General features: G+C 41.6%; 1 protein-coding gene across 2 annotated transcripts in view; it reads right to left on the bottom strand.

The window, feature by feature from the left end:
* ASTN2 (astrotactin 2) overlaps positions 1 to 11,032 on the bottom strand; it is a 1,034,049-nt gene that overhangs the window by 261,193 nt on the left and 761,824 nt on the right. The gene's annotated exons all lie outside the window — the stretch shown is intronic.

The raw sequence follows: 11,032 nt of genomic DNA, 5'->3' as shown, positions 1-11,032 counted from the left end.
ATTTTTTTTTTTTTTTTTTAGTAAAAAGCATGAGTACCTTTATTCAAATGAAGTCTTACATACAAATATATCATGTAAAGTAGTCCAAAGGACAGCTGCTCTGGTTGAAGCAGGCTTGTGTGCTTTGTCCCCTCACCTCCTAACCTCACAGGGCACCATTGCAAAACTCCTGTGAATCTGTACAACACTTCTGATAACCATTGGACTACAACATTCCTAATAATCCCAACTCCATTTTATTAGCTTTGTGGCCTTGGGCAAGCCATTTAACCTATCTGAGCCTTTATTTCCTCATCTGGAAAATGAGCAATATGACCCCTGTCTCCAGAAGCACCTAAAAAGGAAAATAACATGAAAATACCTGGCTCAATTCCTGGCATACAGCTGGTACTCAATAAATATAGTTGTTATCTTTCTAAGTTAATCAAAAGAGCACTTGGTGATGTGAGGCTGTCCAGCTGTGCCAAATAATACATTCCCTCTTATCTTACAAGTTCCTACTTGGCAATCAAAACCTTTCTTAGACATTTCCTGCTCCGACCACAAGTCTCCAAATAAATCTGATCACCTGTTCTTTCTACTATCTATTTCACGTTTCTATTATGGTATAAATCACTCTGTGTTAAAATTATCTGTCCATATGCCTGGGTTCCTACCAATCTGTGCTTTATAGAGAACTAACTTTAATCTTTAGCAATGGTACCTAATACACGTATTTCCTCAGTTATTTAATTGCCTTGATGGCAGTGGTAGGCCCTCCAGTATCTATTGGGTCTTCCTAGCATAGCTTCCTTCCTTTGGACAAAAAGGATTCCTAGGCAGGTCATGTTGTAAGTTATATGGAAATCTAAAGGCAAACAAAAATGACTTACAGGTGGGCTATTTACAGGTGGCAGCCTTTGCTTCCTTTTAATATAGAGTTCAAGGTTTTGGAGCAATGAGGTGGACTGCCTCATTTCATTCAGCATGCTTTCATTCATTCAATATTAAGGAAGCACCTACTGTGTGGGCCAGGCACTATGCCAGGTGTTCAGAAATGAAAAAATAATAAAACTAATAAATGATATTAATGTGTCTACTTTCCCAAATTACTTCATGGTCTTTCCTCTGTGAAGTATTTGAAATCTAGTATTCTATTGCCCTGGACTTCCTCCAAGGCCAGGTGTAGGCAGTGTCTGAATGATTGTGAGGGTCATTCCCAGTGCATTGTCCAGTCTGAGGTGGTCACAAGAGGGATACTCCATTATTCCAGTCAGTAGGATAAACTTGGCTTGAGTCTTACAGTGTTCTTGTGGGCAAGTAATGTGCAAGTAGTTGTACTTTTAATCTAGTACTGATTAATGGCCTCTTAAAAGTGCAGTGTTACCTAGCTCTGTCAGAAGGGAATGGAGGGCATAGCCTAGTGTGAGACTCAGTGCTTTACCTTGCACCTGACTAGGATGCTGCTTTACACTCAGGATGTGCATCCCCTCAAGGGAATCTCAGAAAAAATTACAGATATGAAACAGTGGGTGCCTGGATGAATTTTACAAGCAGAGTAGTGGTGAGGTAGGAGGCTGTCTAGCAAAATACATACTTAGACTCCAGACCTAGGGCTTTATCTTGTCAATATCAATATTCATGAGACGCTGTTCAAGTCTGGAGTTAGCAAGGCAGCTAAGGGACGGGCAATGTATTCTAGTGAGAAGGTCACTGGACTTGGAGTCAGGCCTGGGTCAGAATCATAGCTCTGCTGCTTAACTAGCAGTGTTACCTCAAGTGATCAGCACCTCTGCATCAGATTCCTTATCTATAAAATAAGGAGATTGGGCTAATCACTAAAGTCCCTTCTGACTGTATGATTCTAATTAATTTATCAAGCTAGAATTGTGGTTGAATTTCCCCCCAGTGTTTTTGCATAGTCTGTTACTGTATTGTGTTTGCTTTAGAGTAGTAGAAAGAGCCTGCACTTTAGAATTACCTTTAGTTTTGTTCAGTTGCTTACTCTGCCCCTCGTATTGTAACCTTTGTTCACTTACTAGCCATTGTCACCCTGCTGAGCTACAGTTTCCTTCTCTAGTAAAAGGAAAGGGGTTTATGTTCTAAAGGCTGTTGTGAGAATTAGAAGATAATAAATGCAATAGTATATGTAAAAGTACCTAATTCAAGAGATGTTGTGTTGCGTTGTAGGGAACAAAGGCTTCCTTCACCTCATGGTGACCTGATGCAGTATCTCTGCCAGGAGAGATTTCAGACCTGTGAGGCACTGCTCACCGCCTTTATTAAAAAGCCTGTTGGAGAATGAGAGGGATTGCTGGAGGGACAGAGACAAAACTCATTCACAACGATGTTCCCACTAGGAAAGCCAGCACATGATACCTAGAGGCTAGTTATTTGATTAATTAAGATAGCATCTTTCTTGGCTCATTGTGAGAGTTGAAATGGAGTCAAGGTAAACAAACACTATATATATGTATATCTATGTATATTAACAACATTGAAACATACATGTTTAGCTATTCCTGTAGATGGCTAGCTTAAAGGATTTTTCCTCCAAGTCAACATTCATTAGCTCAAATAATTACAAAAATAAAAATAAGCCACACATCTCACTGTTGGCTGGAGGTAATATTAACCTGGTGGCTAACACTTGAGCTTTGTAAGCAGGGAGGCTTGAGTTCAGTCCTGGTTCCCCCACTTATTAGCTCTATGACCTTTAAGTTATTTGGCCCCTCTGAGCCTCAGTTTCTCATTAGTAATATAAAGGTACTGTTTCTCATTTTACTGCATTATTGTGAAGAGACCAATGGATGTAAAACACTTGCAGATGATCAGGCATTTCATAAACCTTCAGAAGTGGTAAATATTTTGAAATTACAGTAAGTTAAATGTTTTTAAAAGTTTAGTTGTGAGATAGGATAATATGAAACTAGTGAGGAAAAAGTTTGTTTCCCTCTAAAAGAAAATTATGTAGTAACTAAAATCTTGATTGAAAACATAAAAAGAGTTTGTGTGAGTGTGTGTGTAAGTCAAAATCCATGTCTTCCATATACAGACACAACCAAGATTTTGTTTTGGTGATTTACTCAGTTTACCTGGTTAGAACTATAATGACACAATATTAAAATGAGATTTCATGTGTTCATTCACTCATCAAACATACCAAAGACATCTGTTGTTTATTCTTATAAGCAATAAGTGTATGAGTAATACAGGAGCCCTGGTGGTGCAGTGGTTAAAGTGCTTGGCTGCTAACTGAAAGGTTGGTGGTTCAAACCCACTAGCCACTTATTGGGAGAAAGATGTGGCAATCTGCTTCCATAAAGATAACAGCCTTGGAAACCCTATGGAACAGTTCTATTCTGTCCTGTAGGGTCACTATGAGTTGGAATCGACTCAACGGCAACAGTTTTTTTTTTTTTTTTTAAATGAGTAATGAATGCAAAGATGAATCAATCATGAATCCTGCATTCAGGTAGCTTATAATCTAGCTGTGGAAATAAGGTATATAAACAATTGATACAAATATAATGAAGAATAAGAAATGGTGCAAGATAGAAATGAAGTGCCAAGTGTATGAGAAAAGATCATTTCTAATTGAGAGGATCTGAGTGCTGAAGGGCCTTGGAAGTAGAGAAAACAGCGTGAACAAATGTACAACTTAAGGCTAAGAGTGAGACGTTTATTGAGAGGCATTAGAGAAATTTAAAAGGTCTAATGTGATCTATTTGTCCATGGCTCTTCCTTTAAGTCATAACACAAATGGTTCTCTTCCCCCACCCTACCCCCCAAGCCACATCACTCATTCTCTTCAGTAACTATGGCTTAATGAGGCTATCATTCTTATTTGGTAGTAGACTATGGATCAGACTCTCCTTAGAGACCTGGGGGTAGGGGTGAGGTGGAAGGAGAAGGTGCAATTTGAAAATGGACCCCTATATTCTAATATATCTCTTTACTGAGAATCACTGATTGACACTATCTCAGAAATAAATTTTCTACCCTTTTAAAATCCTGAAATACTATCAAATTGCTCACACCCAAAAGTCTAAGCCAAATGAGTCTTGCGATCTTGATGTAAGTTTGTAGTAAAGAGTGTGACTCCATTTTTTGATGTTTGAACAGCTTTCAAGAGCTACCATTCCCCCTTCCTCCTGCCACACAAGCTGAGAAGAAAGTCTGTGTGCTCTCTTTGGATGCCGAGACGAAGTTCAAACCACACAAGTCCTAGCCTGAAAATGGGAACCCTCCACCCACCTCCTCTCCCCACCTCCCCACTTCCCCACTTCCCCACCAACCACCATAAAAGCCAAGCCAGTCTCCTCTCCCTGTTCTCAAGTCATTTTAGACCTGATAGGAAGCCCCCTCTGCTCTCCCAGAAAGCTTCATTATGTAAGTAATAAACCTTTTCGTATCCTCTGGGTGTTAGTAAGGCATCATCAGTCTCAACATCTGAACCAAATTTTAGGTGTATATGGGGGGGGGGGGGCATCACACTACTGAAGGGTGACAACTCTTAGAGTTAAATATTGAAAACAACTTCCTAATATAATTAAGGCAAATTGTATAAATTTAATTTCTGAGCAACCACATGAATAAAACCAGATGTGTTTTCAAAATGACATTCAATATTTAACCTTAAAAATCACAGTAGATCTCTAAATCTCTTATTCCCACGGATCTGAAATTGGTGAATTTAATGATCCTGTAAAAGTACTGGAAATAAATGAAAAATCTCATGATTCAAGGGGCAGCCAGGGGTGGGGTGTATATTATCCCACCTAATCTAAGATTCAGGGGCTGTATCTAGGAGAATAAAACTTGCACTAATTGATACATTGCAGGAATGGTCACATACAAATAGGCACATAAACCCTGGACCCTTAATGAATTGTTAGATAAATGAAAGCAAATGATTAAACAAAAATCTGGAAAGTAGGTGTTCTTCCCTTCTGCTTTGGTGACTACAGCCACGTACACCTGCTTTCTTCCTGGATGAAATATGAGTACTAACTCCAGGTGACTTCATGTATACTAGGACTATTATCATCCCATAGCATTTTATATCAGTGAAAGCTAAGTTGGCTAAAAATGAGCAGCAAGGATAGTGTCTGAATGAAATAAAGCCTCTCTAAATGAAACCTCAGGAACAATGTTGGGGGTGGAAGGGGGAAAGTAGCTCTCTAAGGAAACAAGTCGCAAAAGGAAGTTTTATGTTTATTCTGGAAAATCTTCAATTACCTGTACCATTAGGTCTCAAACCTGCATTTTTCAGGTCTCACTTCCCTGTCGATCACCAGACTGGTATATATCCAATTGCCTGCTCTATATTGCCAACTGTATATATCTTAGGAACCTTAGATTCAGCATTTTCAAAACTGAACTCAGCTCCTCCACACCTGCTCCTCTTCTTTTGTCCCACCAAAGGAATACCAGCTTCGATCCTGGAACTTAAGCCAGAAACCTTAGCACCATCTCTAATCATCTCCCTCATTCCCCACCATTCAATCATGAAGTTATGTTCATTCTAGCAACTTAATATTTTTCATATCCATTTATTATTTTCTTCATCCTCATGGCCACCGAATTTTAAGCTGTTATTGTTCTCCTGGAACACTGATACAAATTTGTAACTGATCTTCCTGACTCTAATCTAGCGTCCCCATATGCTGCCTCTCATCCCAATTCAAACCCTATCCTATACCAGCCAGAGTCAAATTGTAAAATGCAAACACTAACAATAAAAGTACATAAAACCTTCAAATGACCTCCAATTATTCTTAGAAAAGTTACAAATTCCTTAGCATGGTCATTAAGTCCCAGTGTGATTTGGGTTCCTGCCTATCTCTAGGTTTATCACACCCCCACTCCCATAGAGCACTCAGCTCTATCTACATTTTTTTTCCCCCTTTTTCTCAGGGCCTTTTTTGTACCTACTTTTTAGCTACAGCTGCTAACCAAAAGGTCGGCAGTTTGAATCCACCAGGCGCTCCTTGGAAACTCTGTGAGGCAGTTCTACTCTGTCCTATAGGGTTGCTATAAGTTGGAATGGATTCAATGGCAATGGTTTTTTTTTTTTTTTTCCTACCCGAAACACTTTCCCTCTCCCTATCCACCTTTGTCAGGCTAAATCTTACCTCCTTCAGATCTTCTGTAATGCCTTTCCCGGTCTGCCACATAGTTTGAGTCAGATGTCCACGCCGCACTTGGTGCTTATTCTTCTAGCATTTACACATTGCATTGTAATTTCCTGGTTACCTATCTCTCTCTCAGAATAGGCTGAGCAACATCTAATTTACTGCTGCATCCACAGCATCTAGCATAATGCCTAAAACATAGTAGGCACTAAAACTGTAGCTGAATAAAACCAGGGCAGAGGGGGAGCTTAGCTCATATGTTGATATATATGAACACTTTGGGTCGCACCAGATGGTTATTGCACTTCCTGCCCCTCCTACCAGCTGCCTCCCTGAATCCCTAACTCTAGCTGCAACAAAAAAAAGGGTTGGAGTTGAGAATCGGATTTGCTCTTCCTTAGAGAATCATCTCAACTATAAAATAGTTACAAGTCAAGTTCCCTTCTGGACTCAACCCAAACTTTGTCTTGGTACAAAGTCACCCCTAGGAAAGAAGGCTAAAAAAGATACCTTCCACTGTATACTATGTGAATTATATCTCAGGAAAGCTGTTACCAAAAAAAAAAAAAAAAGATACCTTTGGACACATGGTGTCTTAAAGTGCCTGTCAACACACCTCAGGTGGGAGAGGGAGGGAAAGGAGCTAGATTGAGTCCTAATCCTGTCACTAATTTATGAGTTGGAATTGACTCAATGGCAACAGGTTTGGGTTTTGTTGGTTTTGGTTTTGAGCAAATTGCTTCTTCTCCCTGGGATTCCATTTTCCCATTTATATTAATATGTGTATTAAATGAAAGATCACTCCTATCGTAAATTTCAGCGATTCTAGTGTCCCAGACTTCAGGGACTTCTTGGGCCAAGATCTCCAAAAGGAGCCTTCCATCTCCCTGGGCACTTGTGGATGGGAGTAAGCAGAAGTGGTACAAACCCAAGAACTCTAAGCAGCAGTCCCCAGGGTCTAGAGCAGGCATGTCTGATAAAAATAACCAAGGCCAGTTCTGACCCAATGGATCAATGGTCAAGTCAATCCCTAAGACCTGGTTCAGAACCTGCACCCTGACCCAGAACTATGGTGTTGCTAGGAAACAAGGGTCTGGAGCCAGCCAGCCTGCATCAGGCAGGCTTGAATCATGCTGGCTCTGCCTCTTTTCAAGAGTCCTCGTGATACAGTGTTCAAGAGCTATGGCTGCTAACCAATTCAGCAGTTCAAATCCACCAGCTGCTCATTGGCAACCCTATGGGGCAGTTATACTCTGACCTATAGGGTCATTATGAGTTGGAAACAACTTGATGGCAGTGGGTTTGGTTTTTGATTGGTGACACAGTGGTTAAGAGCTTGGCCACTCACCGAAAGGTCAGCAGTTTGAACCCACTGGTGGCTCCACAGGAGAAGGGACCTGGCGATCTGCTCCCATAAAGATTACAGCCTAGGGAACCCTATGGAACAGTTCTATTCTGTCCTGTAGGGTCACCGTGAGTTGGAATCCATGGGAACGGGATCTGGCTCTTTTCTCACACTACCTGACTAAAAACTTCTAATTGCTGTAGAGGGAAGAGAAATGCCTCTTGGAAACAACACTCCTTTTGGAGTGCCCACTGTGGTTAAGTAATGGCAAAATGTAAGTGGTGAGAGGATTGGACAAGAAAAGATGGAAAAGAGAGAAGGCAAGAGAAAATACCACTTACCTGCTGTGCGCCTTTGGATTACATATCTTAACCCTCTGAGTCTCAGTTTCCTGGACATAAAGATACCAACTTTAGAGGGCTGTTGTGCAGATTAAATGAGATTGTGTGTTAGAAGTTCCCTTACACCACCAGCTTACAGTGGTTTCTCAGTACATAGTATCTGTTATTATAGGGAGACAATGGGGTACGTGGACTTTGGAGTCAGACGGTCCTGGGATAGAATCCTGCCTCTGCCTCTTACTAGTCATATGACCTTCAGCAGATGAATTTTCTCATTTGGAAGATGGAGATAACAATCTGGACCTCACAGGGTTGAAGATGACAGGTGATAATGTGATTTATTGGCCCACAGTAGGAACTCAACACATGTAGGTCATTGTTGCCCTCTTTTACTTCACCCTCAACTCAAACACATTCTTCTTGACCACTGTAAGCTTGGTATCCAGCTGTGCAAACATGCCCAGCCATGACTTACTTTAGAAAGTCTGGAAGGAAAAGGGCTTATATCTCAGATTACGGTGTCCAGGACTGGAAAGAGTGGTATCATTTATCCTTTTTTGTTTTGGAAAACTAATAATAATCATCATTATCATTGCCTTAATTCTGTCTCATAATAATAATGAATGATTATAACACCTAGTGTTTCCTGAGCACTTATTATATGCACATTATTTCATTTAATTCTCACAATACTGTGAGGCAAGTATTATTATACCCATTTTAAAGGTAAAGAAATTGAGGCTTAGGGAACCAAGTCACACATATAGCTAGTGGGAGACATGAGTCACACATAGCCTGACATTTGTTATTTGGTGAAAGTTAGACCTTTGGTAAGGAGGAGAGGGCCACAATGACTTCCATGCATTGAGTTCTTACTATGGGCTAATTAACTGCATGATCTCATGTATCTTCATAACAACTCTATGAGGTCCAGACGTTTGTCCAAATAATCCCCAGGTACCTCCCAAGCTGGCCCTTATTTTTACTCGATGCATTTGAGGTTCAGCCTCTCCTATTCATGACAGTTCTTAGCTGTGGACAGAGGCAATGGCAGTTTCTCTAACTACTTGGGAGACTGAAATACAAAGACCTAACCAAGAAACCAGTGGAATTCCTCAGGAGCATCTGGGCAGCTAAGAGGATCCAGGCAGCATTGCTCCTAACTGGTCCCAAAGGACTCAGCATTCCCCAAAGGTGCCAGGCTTTCCCACACAACCAGCTATGTATGCCGTGTTCCCTTGCCTTGAATCCCCTTCCTCTTCACCCTTCCAGGTGGCAAATGTCCACCTACTCTCCAAGGCTCTGCTTGGACATCTCCAGGGACTCTTCCCAGCCCACCTCTGGCTGGGTTAGGTGCCATTCTCACAGTCTCCCCTTTACCCCCCACAAACATACACTTCTGCTTTCCTCCGTTGCAACACTTATCAGAGGGTTGTAATTGTCTGTTCACCTGTTAGTTTTCCCTGTTTGATGAGAGCAGGGACTGAGTCTGATTTATCTTACCACCGGCTACAGGGCCTGGCCTATATTAAGGGCTCAAAGCATTACTGTGAGATGATGGAGGAGTGAGAAGGAAGGGAGGAATGAGAGATGGGGGGGGGGAGGAAGGATCCTTGTGTGTAGCATCTCAGACAACTCTGTGCGTGAGGCTGCTCTCGGGCTGGTAGGTCAGACTTGAGGGAGGCAAAAGCTCCAGTCTCTGTATCTGTGTTCCCTCCTGACCATTCTGTTCTCCCTAAGCAGCTGGAGGCAGAGAGATAACAAAGGCCCTGTATTCATCTCTGGGGGAATTCCACATTCTTAGTGCAAGATTTTGAGAAGGGTCCTATCTAACAATCCTGCTCCCTCTGCCCCTGCATCCCTTTACTGGGACTATGACGGGGGACGAGTGTCACTGGCCCCACTTTGGACAGAATCAGTGTGAATGGTTTACAACAGTGTCAGCCTTTTATTGCTGCCTTTAAGAAGGACAATGGAGACAGTCTCCAGTGCTTTGGGTAATAATGTATTTGTGTGTATGTGTGCGTGTGTGCATACATGTTCCCTGGAATAAGAAAATGGGCAATCTGCCAAACCAGTGACTCATCTATGAATATGAAGGGGACTTTTGTAACCTGGAGTTTTTTAATTTGCTATAAATGTTCAGGATTAGGGAGACCAAAAAATGCTTCTACCTGGTTACTAAATTTCCCCCTTCATAGCTGCAGATTCTAATTGATTATATAAGTGTATCTCAACTTTCCCATCTGTAGAATAGAACTGGCTAGCCTAGAACAGGAGTGGAAAACATCTAGCATATGAGTCACTATTTTCTACTTTCACGCCCATGACAGACATTGCTAAGCAATCACTGCATTCTCTTCCACTGAGCCTGGTCCTGACCCAGGATCTCTTTGAACGCGGTGTTCCAGGCAGTCCTGATTCCACCTGATCATAACTAGCACATAAAATGAAACTCAGTCCTGGCTAGATGATTCCTAAGGCCTCTTCTGGCTTTGACTTTTTCGAGTTTGACTTTACCTCATAAGATTTGGGAAGCAGGTTGTAGAGAGGGGTTTTGGAAAATAAAGAGAGTATTTCCACCCCTATGCCAAGTGTAGCAAGCACCTAACTAAGTCTTAGCATTCCTCAGTTCTTTTAACTACGGATAAGAGAAACAGAACAGGAGAGCAAATGGGTCCCTTGGGTTTGATGCCAACATTTAAGAGAGTTCTCTGAGGCTGTTGTGGTATAGTCGGATGAGTACTGACCTTGTGATTAAAGCAACCTGGGTTCAAATCCCTGCTCTGCCACGTTCCCTGGTGTGAACCTTGATAAGTCACCCCACGTGTCTGAGCTTCAGTTTCATCAAGCATGAAATGCAGATAAAAATGTCTGCGTTATAGACTTGTTGTGAGGAGTAAACTGGATGAAATAACGTCCATGACAGTGCTTTGTGCGATGCTCTGCGCTGAGCACATGCAAAGGATTATTATTCTCCGTGTGCACTAATAGGAAAATGACTAGGGTGTTCCATTCCAGATGGACTCTGTCTAACCCGGGAACAAATGCTTTTTTTGGTAATTTCATCTGGTGGAAATGGCAGTCTCGTGGGCCTACTTGTGTTTAATGAACCACATCTTGTATTGTCTTTTTGCAAGGTTCTGAGGAGGAATAAGCTGGCGTTCTCTGGTGGGCTGCAGGCTAGAATGTCCAGCTCATATTTAACTTCCTCTGGTCTCCCTTCTCTC

The sequence above is a fragment of the Trichechus manatus genome, unplaced genomic scaffold, assembly GCF_000243295.1.
Source record: "Trichechus manatus latirostris isolate Lorelei unplaced genomic scaffold, TriManLat1.0 scaffold00016, whole genome shotgun sequence".
Classification (NCBI taxonomy): Eukaryota; Metazoa; Chordata; class Mammalia; order Sirenia; family Trichechidae; genus Trichechus; species Trichechus manatus.
This window is presented reverse-complemented; position numbering and strand designations above follow the sequence as displayed.